The sequence below is a fragment of the Dermacentor variabilis genome, chromosome 3, assembly GCF_050947875.1.
Source record: "Dermacentor variabilis isolate Ectoservices chromosome 3, ASM5094787v1, whole genome shotgun sequence".
Lineage (NCBI taxonomy): Eukaryota > Metazoa > Arthropoda > Arachnida > Ixodida > Ixodidae > Dermacentor > Dermacentor variabilis.
Genome location: NC_134570.1, coordinates 73896507 through 73911340, shown reverse-complemented (window position 1 = coordinate 73911340; position 14834 = coordinate 73896507).

The following is a 14834-nucleotide window of genomic DNA, read 5'->3' as shown; positions in this document are numbered from 1 at the left end:
TGTATTAGGAAATAATAACTTTCGTAGTGTAAGAAAAACAATAAACTAAGGTTGGTATGGGAGCTTTTATGTAGCCGCCAAAGGAACTTTCACTTAGAAATCTTGTATAAAACTTCTCACGGTAAAGTAAAAATGCACAAATATATTTATTTGCTTCCACCGTATTTCATGTCGAATAGACTTGATCACGGACGGAAAATAACAGAGACTAACACGTATCAAAGCCCATTTTTTCCACTTACACTTCGGGAATGGAACCGGCTACCCAAACCACGGAGTAAGACATTTAGGAGGTGAAACTCCCGTCAGTGCAAGCGAGCGCGGGCGACCAGATAAGGTCACAATTGTTGCATGCGCCGACGGGGTCGTATACAGTATACAGTGACGGCGCCATGCGGCGCGTCGTAGAAGCCGCAGCGAAAAAAAAAAAAAGCAGCGCCCGGGCAGGCGGCTCCGGCGCGCTCTCAACGGCGGTAATTTCTTTCCAGGCCGCCAGGCGCCGCCAGCACTACAACGGCTCCGCGGGCTTGTGACCTTTTCTGGTCGCCGCAAACAGCGGAGTTTCCACTCCTAAATGTTTCTTGCTCCGTGACCCAAACAAATTGTTGAGTTCCAACCTGGACAAATGTTTTGGCACTTGTTATCAGATGTGTGAACTAGTGCAGTTGTCTTTATTTAGTATTTGCTCGCCATGCCTTGTAGTTTTTTTCTTACTCACCTATTGCTTAGATATGTATCCTCCCCCCCCCCCTCACCCCCTGTAATAATGACTGCGGGCGCTGTAGGCATTTAGAATAAATAACATAAATAAATAAACACAGTGCGCATCCTTCTTTAGGTTATAGCCGACATGAATTGCACTGGCAATAAAACTACATCCTAAACATTTACGCTCTACAGTATGTTTCTTTTACATCTTTAAACGTGGGTGAAGAGCAAAGACAAGAATCCGGACTAGGGAAATGAAGTGCGCATCCGTAGCAATTTTAGAACAGGAAGTGTATTCGAAATTTTATGGGTGTTTTCAGAGCCACACATCAGCCCGAGGACATTTTTCCATCTGTCAGCCTGAAATTGAAGCAGTGACTTCCAAATTGGCCGAGTTCTGCGTCCTCTCTAGTTTATAATTGAAAGTTTTGTTACAAAGATCCCACGTTGCACAGACGCTATCCAGTGTTGTCCGGAGATTCGTATTTTTCATGCGACTCCTTCGTGAAGAAAGGCGCACGAGCTTCTGGCGGCAAGAGACGACAAAATTCCGTCAATATAGTTTTTCTCCTCTTTTCTTTTTGTTCGGTAAGTGCAACATGCCTACAACCCCGTCAGTGACGGCACCCACACTTTGTATTCACTTTTTTTTTCGTTTTTCTTACGTGGTTTTTGTTCAGTGGTGACAGGAGACAAACCTACGAGGTTGGACATTGAATCTTTGGCGTAATTGAGGAGGCTCCATTTCAGCTGAGCTTGCCAAATGGTCGTACCTACGCACAACCACTTTTATGGAGGTACAGCAATGCTCGAAAAGTTTTTAGAGATGCTTGCGAACGTGAAAGATAACGAAATCATTGCTTTTAATTTTTCGCAATGGTTGCACCCCGTAACTAAATTGTGAGTGAAATAAATTGATATATGAGAACTCTGTAGCTATGAGCACGTCCTGTTTTGTGGGCGAAGGCAAAATCCTGTTCTCCCTTTTCAGATTTCGCAACGCTTGCAGCCCGTCACTATGTTGTTCGCGCAGAAATATATATTTATTACTGTTTCCTTATGAGTAGTAATTAGCAAATGTATAAAGCAGCATCCTATTACCTTGATTTTACTTCCCTGGTATTTGCACCGCCTTAGAGTTTTAAGCTTCAAATCTTTTCGCGCTAAACTGCTGTACAACGTAGTTTGTTGATGGTGGAGTCAGAGTGAAATTCACGTGCAGGTCTAAACAGGACATAAATTCCCAGAAAATTGGAGGCTTGAAGCGGTTGGCGTTCGACCAACGCCAACCACTTCAAGCCTCCAATTTTCTGGTCGAACGCCAACCTCTTCAGTGGTTGGCGCTCGACCAAAGTTTCCGCAAGGACAATTAGCAGTTGCTGCCCTGAGGAAGACAAATCTCCTTGTTGAAATGTGGGCTTCAGTGAAATTACTTGTTCGGCCCCCGGTAATCACGGCGGTGCACCGACCGAATTTTCCTATTTTGCATGAGGGCCCGTGATGGGCAACATTCCGGTTGACAAGGATGCTCACTTCAACGAAAGCGGAAAAGAAAATTTAACAGCAAACGAGAAGGTGTAGTGGAAACGTTCTTGTGTTGAAATGGATACTTACACTTCGACATATGTCGGTTGCCCTGATGGTCCTTCGAAATGTCGAGGCAAACTGATGCTGCGTTCGTACCATGGCTCCTCTTCATCCGGAAACAAAATCTCTCTGGGAGAGAAGGACGCGAAACAAGGCGATCCTGACTTCACAGGTGATCTTGTGAACTTTACAATCGGAATGAATGCGTGTAATAAAGGCGTCGTCACAAAGATCACATCGAGGCTCCCTTTAATAAATTATTCGCAAGTGGAATCCGTTAATAATAAAGGTACATTTGTGCTTGAAATAGTTCGATAAGTAATTCGGCATGCCCAAACTCGCCTATAACGGAAATACACGAACTTCTGTGGCACGTTCATTCTTTACGCATTTCTCATCTTAAGCGGAGAAAACAAGCAACGAAGGAACTCACTAATTGTAAGCAAAGATACGTGTCGTAGGCAATAAGTTTTGCCTTTGCCTTGAACTATTTTTCAGCGTAGATAAAAATGGCGCTCGTGCTGCGCTACATTTTGTAGGCCTGCCCCGGTCTACCTTCCAAAATGTCGGCAGAATACCGGCACATGACAACCACCGCAGAAAGTGCTCAAATGAGAAAAAAAACCATGTGAAAAACAGTCAGTAAAAGCAACTCCCCTCAACGCTGCGTTCGCGGCATGCGGTTAGCATCATGGCACTTGCAGCGTGTGCCCCAATATCGACGGATCCAATGTCGAGTTCACTAAAACAGTGTTATTTACGCGAGTATCGGTCAATAACATTTTCGTGTTCGATATAGAGAGCAATACGCTTAATCCGGGTTTGTTATGTGCAGATTAGACTGTATATTTGTTTACTCATTTTAATGTGTGGATGAGTGCGAGGCAACCAGATGTCCTATTTTAATTCGCGATTTTCAACTCTCTATATACCTGCATCAGTGACCGAAGTTAGACGAAAACCTCTCTTGGGACAACTGAAGGAGTCGTTGTCAGCAAACGCCTCCGTATGTCACTTCACCCTGCTTTAATGATAAAAACTCTCACAGCGTATTCTTTTGTTTTCAAGTATCGGAAGGACGGGATCAAAAATCAAACGCACCGTCGGCTAATTGGGGCGTCAGAATGAATATTGTGACGAGGACATCAGACGCAGGAAATAAGACCACTGTATTTCATACTGAACCGCGATGCCACTCCATTAGTTCCTCGTTTCACATCATTTGTTCGCCTCGCCCCTCTCTTCTCTTCAGTCATGTATCGTCGCTTTTACTCCGCAGCTACATTCAAATATTTCCTTTTAAATAACGGCTACTGCGGTTGCTCGGGATTTCAAACGTACGTTATGCCGGGTGACAAATTCACTCCTATACGAGGCAAGGCAATAGAATTTGCATTCCACTATAGTTTTTCTGCGTTCTTGCTGTAGCAATCTCCCTGCTCCTAAAGAAATGCAGATACAACGCACATGTTCGAATCTATTTGGACCAAAACTTAAGCAAAGTGGAAAGTAAATGCTTTGCAACTAACGGCGATGCTTACAGTTTTCTTTACTTTCAGCCCATGCGACTTACCTTCTCGTGTGATCTTAATGCTTGTCGAACTCAAGGGTCAGAACGTTATTGTCACGCAATTTTTTTTAATGTTTATATGTTGCATCATTAACAAGCTATGCCCAAATGCGAACCCCAAGGGGAGTATTCTGTAAGAGTCCATCTACTCGTAATCGGCTGTCAATTTCGGCCGCTGCTGATTGGATGCAGCTGTACGAGCGAGGAGGAGACGAGCGGTCCGAGCCAATCAGCAGCGGCCGAAATGGGCAGTCCACTAGGTAAACTCCTGCAGAATACCTCCCCGGATCAGGTGGATGCGTATGGGACGTATACTCAAAGCTGCCATAAGGACGAAGGCGATGTATGAGGCTTGTCGAAGGAAGAATGGTGATGACAGGTATATCCACAGAAAAGTACGATGCGCATTGAGTAGCAATGGAGGTTCCGTGCCGCGCCTTTTGTGCCACATTGGGACATATACGCATTCTTGAGAATTGGCCAAGAACGGGCACACCCTGTAGTTGCACATACCGAAAGGCTAAATCAAAGAAAAATAAATTCAATGATCCCGGAAATATAATTCGCCAATCTGCTAAAAGATAGGTGTACTTTAGAGATATCCGTGGGCCGACATCATTATGTTCCGGTTTCATGTAGGAATTGTACAGTGGGCCACGACCATTCTGGACGATTGGCCAAGAACGGGCAGACTGCCAGTGGCACATATTGAGTGGTTATAAATGATAGAAAGTGAAGTAAATCCAACACAGACAATGCAGTGACGCGGGTTTGTTGGCTGTTGAAGCTCACATTCTTGTTTGCAGCATGCAATAAGCAATTCACTCAGAAAGAGACAAGTGGACTGGATGAGTCTGCTCCAAACTCATCTTGTCTGCTTTTTTTGCTTTTTTTTTCTATTTCAGTGTTTATCAATTCCACGCTGCAAACATGAATGCTAAATCCAAGAATTCAGTAAACATAATTCCCCATTCCATTAACAGGTCGGTGTGCTTTAGAAATGCCTGTGAAACAGCATTATATCTTCTTGTTTTAAGCAGGAGGTTATGTTTATGTTAGGCAGAACAGAGGTGTTCCAACTTGGTCAGCATGCAAGGGCTACACAAGTGACTTCGCGGGTACTCCCATATAATTTTTCTTTTTATATCTACTTGTATATCTTTGTATCTACTAATGCTACACGCCGAGACATCGATCGACGCAGCAGCCAGGCAGGCACGCTAAACCCGGCCAAGCAGGCAGAGGAAGCTTTACTACTTGCCGCACCTAGATTCGCAAACATTTGGCTGATGTCACTGGACTTTGGTTTTGGACTACATTTCGTTCCAAGTTCGTCACCAATATGAAGAGCGTTCGATGTAAGCTCTAGAACGACAAAAAAGGATTACATACCCGGCTAAGACGGCTTCTGCTGGAGTCAGTTTTCGCTTCCCTGTCGGAGACTGTCTGCGATTTGAGACCATTGTTTGGAGCTCTCTACGCGAAATTAGCAAGAGAGAAATACTCTTCGTGGATATTTGCGAAAGTGAGAGCAACAGGATTTCTATTGTGCTTTGTTTCTGTTTTTCTTACAAAACTGCGCACGCGCTCTCTATATAAACCTTGCATATAAATACTGCAATAAAGTCTTGCATACTGTCAACAACTATCACACCAAGTGCAAACACCAATATTGTACGGTAAAAGAAAGTGTCAGTAATGTATCATCACTAAAAACTCGAAAGTGCAGGCGTAGTATCGCGTACGTCAAGCTTTCAAAGAGAACAGGACCCTTATTTAGGCCCTGTTCTCTTGAGTAAACTACTCAATCAGGCGGCCATTGTCTCCAAGAGGAATTAACATGCTTAATAAAATAATTAACATGCCTGAACCGGTGGGCGAGTTTGTGGAAAAAAATTGCCGGGGTTGAATATATTCTGACACTAAACGTTTCGTAAGAGCAGATTCGCGGCGTTAGTGGAATCAGGCGGCCATTGCCTCCAAAAGGAATCAACGTGCTTAATAAAATAATTAACATATTCCCGTAATAAAATGTTTAAATAATTACGTTACGGCACGCATTTGAATCTGCGAATTGTAGCTATTGTGAGTTTCCAAGGCATATCGACTTAGAACGAATTATGAGGATGGCACTGATTTGAGATATGCGCCGTCAAACCTGCTGTAATTTCGCACTGCTTGTTCCACTTGATTTTTTGAGAAAACACTGTTTTATGCATTGAAGTACAAAAGTAACTGGAACACCAATGCCTTTCGTCCGCCAGTTTGAAAATTAATATCTTAAGACTGGTGTATCCCTGACAATTCGTTCCACGTGTATAGGCCTACGCCTTCGCAACTCACCGGCTACAACTCTTAAATTTATATACAAGGCCAAATCAGAGTCCTTGCCCCTAGTTGTTTTAACATAAATTACGGCGACAAATGCGAAGTCAACATAACCATTCTCAACGGAGGACATTTCTTGGAGCGACCCGCGGCCTTATCTGCCGGTAGATCCGCGGCAAAGTGCTGTTGTCAGTTGCTGAACTTGGCGGTTGTGCTGCACACGTCCACGGCGTACAAAGTGTGATTCGTTTTCTATGGAGCAAGGGGCGAACGCCCGTTGTAATAATAATAATATTTGGGGTTTTATGTGCCAAAACCACTTTCTGATTATGAGGCACGCCGTAGTGGAGGACTCCGGAAACTTCGACCACCTGGGGTTCTTTAACGTGCACCTAAATCTAAGCACACGGGTGTTTTCGCATTTCGCCCCCATCGTTAATGCGGCCGCCGTGGCCGGGATTCGATCCCGCGACCTCGAGCTCAGCAGCCCAACACCATAGCCACTGAGCAACCACGGCGGGTCAACGCCCGTTGTAATCCACAGGAAAACGCAGCCCACGTATGCGGAAAGGTGTCTCGCTCTGAGAAGTGAGATGTGGTGTTGTGAGTTCGCAAACGGCCGTGAAATCAACGAGTCAATGGAGTTAATTAGTCAATGACGATGAGCGTTCGGGGAGGCCGCATGCATCGCTGACTGACCCCAGAGGCATCTCAAAATTAGTGCTGCGATGGGACAAATGTCTGAACCGGTGGGCGAGTTTGTGGAAAAAAATTACCGTGGTTGAACGCGGTTAAATCAAGTTTGTCGAGCGACAGCACGGTGTTGCTTACTTTGGAAAAGGTCAAAGACGCTGCTCGGCATGGCAGCAGCCGCGAGGTAATTGACTTTCATGCGCTTAGTTCGCTTTAACGCGAACTAAGGGGTTTTGTGGCGTTGTACTTGGAGTAGTAGTGCTACCGCTCTAAAATAGTACCTATATTTGTAATTACGCGTATGTACCCCCTTTTGGCTTGTAAAAATAGGGGCAAGGACTTTATGGTTCTCCCTTGTTTATACCGTAATGTAAATAATTAAATAAGTTGATTAGTGTAATTAGGATAATATTCAATTAAATATTTTGATTTCTCGTACAAATATTGGCTGCCTCATCACGTAACTTAGCTAAAGGGTTAAAATTGTGCCATCTGCCACAGGCAATCTTTAAAATTTTGGTACAGCCAAAAATAAAAAAAAACAGTTGGTGTATCATTAACGAAGGTGGCCCACTTAGAAGCAAAATTAGTTATGATTTCAGTTCCAGGTAACACTGAAGCTAAGAAATAAATTTGAACTAGCGCTGAGAAGCTTGCAGCGAGTAATTGACAAAAAAAAGGACGAAACGCAACGCTAATTCGACCTGTAGTTCAGGTTTCCCTTTTTCTTTTTTAAGTACGCGAATCAGTAATAATTCTGATTCTATTAGAACTACAGCAGATTTGGTTACTGCGGCGAAGTGAATAAAACATTGAAAACTTTTGTTTCATTGAATTCAGATTAGGAATCTGTAATCTGTAAATACATCTATCGTTATAATTTTCAAGAGAAAGAAGTGAACCGCTTCTCCCATATGCCCCATATAATGACATTCTGTAAAATGGTGCTATCGGTTTTCACTCCGTAGGTTACAGTTTCGAGTTTCATCATTTGCTTGCAGGGATCAATGACGGTCCTGGTTCCACTGCCTTTATTTACTCCACAACTAAGCGTCACCAGCATGCTTGGTACGCTTGGTTTAGGGCTTCGATGAAGAGCACCACAGCGAGAAGTTATAAAGAACAGGCGACGCAAACACAAGGTCTCGACTAACCAGTCCTTATCTTTGAAGTGATGCACGTTGAGGCTACTTCTCTAGCATAACTCTACCTTCCTCCGCGCGTCCACGCCTTTCATGGTGTTTTCAGCACGAAGCCTAACTAGGGCAGGCTAACCAGGGTAACCTGACCTAACCTAAGCCAATCTAACCTTTTAGAGAACCTCAATTGAAGTGTAGCTGTTTTTTCTTTTTATTGTGCACGAGCACGTCACATGCCCTTCATTGAGAAGCTAAACCACTCTCACAAACAGAGTTAAATGCGAGGCAATCGGCCATGTGCCTGGAGGACTTGTCAGCGATCACAGCCCCATATTCGCAAAAATGCCTCACGTTGAAATGGTTTGTTAAAGAAAAATTCCACGCAAGGCTCGCGCTGGAATACTATTAGAGAAAATTAAAAATTAAATTATGGGGTTTTACGTGCCAAAACCACTTTCTGATTATGAGGCACGCCGTAGTGGAGGACTCCGGAAATTTCGACCACCTGGGGTTCTTTAACGTGCGCCTAAATCTAAGTACACGGGTGTTTTCACATTTCGCCCCCATCGAAATGCGGCCGCCGTGGCTGGGATTCGATCCCGCGACCTTGTGCTCAGCAGCCTAACACTATTAGAGAAGTGTTACCTAACATTTGCCGATCGACTATTAGAGAAGTCGATCGGCAAATGTTAAGTAACACTTACGAGCGAAATGCTTTGAATTCGCCTTTATTTTTTAATTTTTTTCAGAGGCGCTTATCATGAGCCACATGACCTTCAGGCGAGTACCGGTTATCCGAACCGGCGCTCACTGAGATGCTGTCCTACCGCAAATACGCAACGCGGTAAGCGCAGCGAATGTAGGAAGTAGCGCAGGGAGGCAGTTGCGTGCTGACTTCAAGAAACAGTTATTCCTCGAACTTTTCAAAGCCTACACATTTTTTTTTCGAAAAGCGCGTGGGTGTGCGCAGTGGTGCAACGTTCTCAGCAGTCTTACCCTTTCTTGTCGACATGCCCATCCTTCTCGGTTACTTCAGGAGATGCCGAGTTACTACACAGAGTGGAGACATGGTGAGCGATTTTGTAAGCAACAGGGCAAGTTAGAAGAGTTGATGGGCTGAGGAAACAAAAATTTACGTACACTGGCGGCGAAAGCGGTGAACCAGGCGAGCCGATCAGTTCCATTCTTCAGCTTCTTCTAAAAACCTCGTCATGCACGCGCCTCACGTTCTGTCAAAATGCCGATGATAATCATTATTCTAATGTTGGCATACGCGCACAATAATTCCTTACTTTTGTTACTGGTTGAACAATTTTGGCCGATTCGAAACATGGAAAATACAAGCTCACATCAAACATGTGTTGTAACCTGTACGCAACTCAGAGGCCAAGCAATAATATTTTTCAATGCTTAGCACTAGCAGCAATCAGGGCTTTGCTTTTTTGCTTTAATCGAACGGAATGAACGGCTTCAGCTTATACCTTGCCTTGGACAGAGTTCGCTCGGGAATAATTTCCCGGTTTTCTTCACAGGCAGTTCAAGAGGTGCTGTCAACACAACGCGAGCGCCCGCGCCCGTCTCTGAGGGCTATGCATAGCCACCCTCACGAGATGCAGGTCATTAGCGTGAAATATGCTTTCGCGCTATACAATACAGGCATTTGGAATACAGGAACGCTACCTTTATGCTTTATCACTATGACAGACACACATACAGGCTTTATAAAGTAGGACAAAACGTGTATACACTGGTAGAATCGTGAGCCTGACGGGAGTTTCTTCTTTTTTTTCGATGAATTGAATTAACACCATCGTCAAGTGTAATAATAAACTAGTACACTATGTAGCTATCTTCGAAATGCTTTTCCAAGACGACGCTAGTCAGTGCCAGCTTTCTATCCACTCTCTTTAGAGCCGTCTCTTGTTTTCCTAGCCGTACAGGGTCAATAGGGCGGCTGTATAATAACACTTGCTCCTTGTTTTATCGCTTACCTCACATGCGTTGAGAACAAAGACGTTCGTTCCTTAAGTAAATTTTCGGAATCCTCCGCGGCCCCTTGAGCGGTTAAACTACCTGCGTCTCGAACACAGTGAAATATAAAAAAAATTACCGACGATTACGTTACTTCCTAATGCGAAATTTGAGCGCAGCAAATAAGCTGTTTCACCTTTTGGATAGATTAAGGCAAAGAAATCGAGCAACACATGTATGCGCTATCACATAATTTTTTTTTATTTTTCACACGTATTCCTTTAACAAAGACTCCACTAACAGTTCTTGACAGTCATGAAGGAAGCTTTGTGGTCGGAGAAATAGACTGATATATGTTCGACTTGGTACACCAATGCTTGATTCTCAAAGACGAGATCTATACAAGTGCCTCGCGAGGTTGTCACAGCCGTGGGGGAAGCAGAGGCTAAGCGCCGCCGCCGAGAAGACCCTGCCGTTCGCGCCGCCGAAGCGGAGGCTCATCGCCGCCGTCGAGAGCAACCAGCAGTAAGCGAGGCTGAAGCAGAAGCTCATCGCCGCCGCCGAGAAGACCCTGCAGTTCGCGCCGCCGAAGCGGAGGCTCATCGCCGCCGTAGAGAGCAACCAGCAGTAAGCGGAAGCGGAGGGGGGCGGCGTGTACACCCAGCGGCAAACGATGGGGGCAGAAGCGCGCGCAGCAAGCGGACAACACGATAAAGGGAGGAGGGAAGAGATAGCAGCGACTGACTGATGCCGCTGACGGCGATAGTCAGTCAACCCCAGCTATCCGCCACACAAGAACAGGGGGGGGGGGGACCCTTTCCTCCTCTTTCTGCATGGCGGCGACGGTGTTCTATGCAGTCACGTTATCTTGACTCTCTAGCGGCGTCAGCGGCATCCAGCGGTATCAGTCGGTCGCTGCTAGCGCTGGGGGGATGAAAGGGGGGCGGAGCTGGTTACGAGGCCGACGACGACGCCGACGACGACGCCGACGACGACGCCGACGCGAAACCCAGGAACGGACGCCAAAGAGCTGCGCTCTAAAAGAAACTGAGAGCGCGGATACATAACAAACACACGCACACACTCAACGGCGCGACAAGCATCACAAACAGCGGAATGTAACCAAACTCATTTGGGGAAGCGCGTGCAACGCTGTATGCCCGCATGCGAATGCCTTGAAGGCAAGTATACCTTCGGGACCGGTACATGTTTTTAGACTGCAGTGTCTTCGCGATCGGCTAAACTTTTAGACTGCGCTATTAGCGGAATCGGCCCAAAGTTGGACGTGCGATCATGTTTTGCTTACATTTTAAATAATTTCCGAGGTTTTACGTACCGAAATTAGTTCCACACGTGAAACGCCGTTTGGAAGCCACCGCTGACAGGCATCATAGACATTGCGCACCGTACCCCGTTATAGATGCCCGATGGTCGGCACACTAGTCAGTATGCCCCAGGCACTCTATAAATCATAAGCGGCACTTTGTTGCGCTCTGGTTCCAAAGCAAAGATCTCTCAAGACAATCGTGGATTGATTGATGGATGGATGGATGGATGGATGAAAAGGAAGGAAGGAAAGGTAGGGAGGTCAACCAGACGCACCTCCGGTTTGCTACTTTACACAGGTGAAGGGGTTTGAGTGAAGAAAAGAAATTTCACCATGGAGATTGTAGCATACAAATGTTATTTTTTATGTTCTCTCGTTTCCTTTTTACTTCCTCCCATATAATAAATATTTCTCTATAATGGGTCCCTTCTTTTCTTTATGTGTTCCGCTGTTCTGTTCGTTTTTCGTCAATTCCTGATTAATTTACAATCCATCATTTTTAGATATGCGCTCCAATTATTCAGGACAACAACAACAACAATGTCACCCGCGAAGATAGTGCCCTTGAGCACATGGATACAACTGATTACATGAAACAGTGTTATTACTATTGCATCACAGCCTTTACAATTCTCAGCTCAGTGGCTCGAGGTGAATATGGAAGAAAACAACTGATATGTAATTAGTTTAGTAAGGTCTTAAGCAGGTCGTCGAACTGAATCCGAACCCAAACTGAAAACCGTTCCCGCACCGTAACTTTTGACAGAATATCAACCCGAACCGAACCTGAGCCGAGAAAAAAATTATAACGATTACTGGTTCTGCACGAAACGGTTCAAGTACATAGTGCAAAACGGGTGCTCAAGAGATAAGCGATTCTTCGAAATACTCCGTCAGTCAGCGCACCCCAATAGCAGATTGTCACGACTCCCTGTTTGCGTAGTGTGCATTAGTGGAGAGGGACGATAGGCTACAGAGACATTTATATTGGCAGAGGCACTTGCACGTCGTAACTAGGCGATGTCAGTTGTGCTCTCCAGCCGGAACGTTGTGTCAGGGGCTGTGCAGGATCACCGTTTCCGTCGAAGCTCCGTGAAACCGTAAAACGCACATGACTAGGTTCCACGAAGAGCAGTAAAGATGGAGTCCTCGAAAACGGAAGGCCGGAAAACCAACGAGTTCAACAGAACGGCTTTTTGTTAGGCTAACATTACGAGTGCTAATAAAATGTCCATCTCCTTAGTGCGCAGCAAAAACGGCTGTAAATGGCACGGTAAGTCTGATTTTGTTGTGTGTCGTGGCTCAAGGTATGTTTGGCGCCGACCAAGCAGAGTGCGACGCTTTGAGAATTCTACAAATCATTCCAGCAGCACGATGCGCGTGGTTGGGATTTTCGTCCGCACTAAGCCAGCACAAGCCTGTGCGTCAAGTGCGGTTGCGTGAAAAAGATCGCCGCGGTTTTTGGCAGAAACTGCCTTTGTTCATTGCATTGAAGCATCTCTGGTCACACATGCATGTACTTTTAAAAAAGAAACTAAAACTTCGAAAAATATAAATTTGTGGCTTCTTCTTGCGCTTCTTTTTCTTCTACAGTCGAAAAGTTGAAGTCATTTACGTTATGCACCGTGAACCTGCGCCGTATACGATCGACATACCTGTTCATATGCCACAGTTTGCTCAACACTAGGGCAGGAGTAATCACACGGAGCAAAATAAAGATTGGCTGACTTAATTGACTCGGCTGTCAAGCTAAGCCTACCCCCTGCCCGAGATATTCGAACTAAGTTACTCTGTCTTTCATAACTCATACAAAATTTTTGGACTACGGTCCTTCTTATTTATTTTTCCGATATGCCAGCCTGCAATAATTAAGTGCAGCAGGCAGGGCCTAATTTGTTGTTTTCCTTATATTATGTTACTTTGTTTATAACGCCCAACACAATTCTTATCTCTTTCATAGCTACATAAAAATTTATCCGTACCTGTGCAATCCATTCGTAAATTGCACATCTAGAGGAAAAAAAAAAACGCTTGCACTCGTTCTTATTGCCGTGCCTCGGCTACTTTCGAGCATTAAATTTTCGGACATGCCATCGCTACGGTCGCAGTGATGGTTAGGCGGCGCGCTTCGCGCTTCGAACGAGTAAAAAAAAAAAGAGGCCCAACGTGAAACCATGCCACCGCTTTTCGTGTTATCGCCATCTCAACGTCCCGAACTACGCGGTATCCTCAAGGTAGATTGAACCCCCCCCCCTTTCTTCATGTACATTCACACATACACACAAGCCAGCTTTAGGTACGCACTTGTAGCGTGAGCCGGAAGCGCCGCATACATGGCCAAGGTGGTAACGCAAGTAGCGCCGCCGCGGTATCTTGACGTACAGCCCCATATATGATGCCGCGACACAATTTCCACCCCCTTGCTGTTTGTCCAGTGCTCCTCGTTTTCCAAACTGATTCCACTCTTAGCGCCTCAGTGGTACGATGGAAAGGGTTTGGAGGGAATAAAAGGAAAGGGAAGCCTGGCTAGGGAGCACGAAGAATTGGGTGCCGTGCGGGTGTAGCGTATACCATGTGACCTTTAGCTTTTACCCTGACGAAGACCAGATCCTACAGCGTAGGCGGTGTCGTGAGAAGCAAGGGAGATCGACGCCGAATTGAGTGTCGAATATGGTTGATTCAGTTACCGCTCCTGCTCAGCACTTGCTTGACCTGTCCTTCCCTTATCTTGTTTCCCTGGTTGGCGACGCTGCCTGGATTACCACCGTATGCTGGGCAGAGTGAAAGGGCTGTCGCGATGCTGTCGCGATGCTGTCGCGATGAAAGGGCTGTCGCGATGAAAGCGCATCGCGATGTCACAATTTCACTCTGGCCGTGCTGCGTATCTACGCTTGTGTCAATTTGTACCATGAATGGTACTAATTTTGCATCTGCGAAGCATCCTGTCCTTTGAATTACTCAGGAAGCTTTGGGAACGCTGACGTGAGCCAGACTTTCAGCAGATTTTTTAGTGCATCGCAGTTAAAGTTAGACAACACGTTACTTTATATTTTTTTAATGCAAAATTCAGGAGCCCTCTATTTCGCTTAACCAGGTAATCTTGGTGAACATGCCACAAAGTGTCCGCAAGAAATTTATGAAATCAAAGTAAAGGCAACTGTTTCTATGCTGGTTCTTTTTTGAGGGATGCTTTATGACAAATTTTACTATTCTGAGCACTTAATGATCGTGCTGCAGGTTCATCATAAGCTCGCTCTATATTTGATTTGGGGACATTGTCATGCATAGAGAACAGTACTTGACACGCCGTGTTAATTGTTCTTGTTTTTCTGGTGACCGTTAATTACCGCCTCTCAAATATGACTAAAGTATCGCTAGGCGCAAAACGTGTATTTCTCTATCAAAAGTTTCTTGGATGTTGTCACCCATTCTATAGCTAAAGAACCTCTGTCTAATTAGGTCGTGAAGATTGTGCGTGAAGCGAATATTGATGTACGTTATAGACCTTATG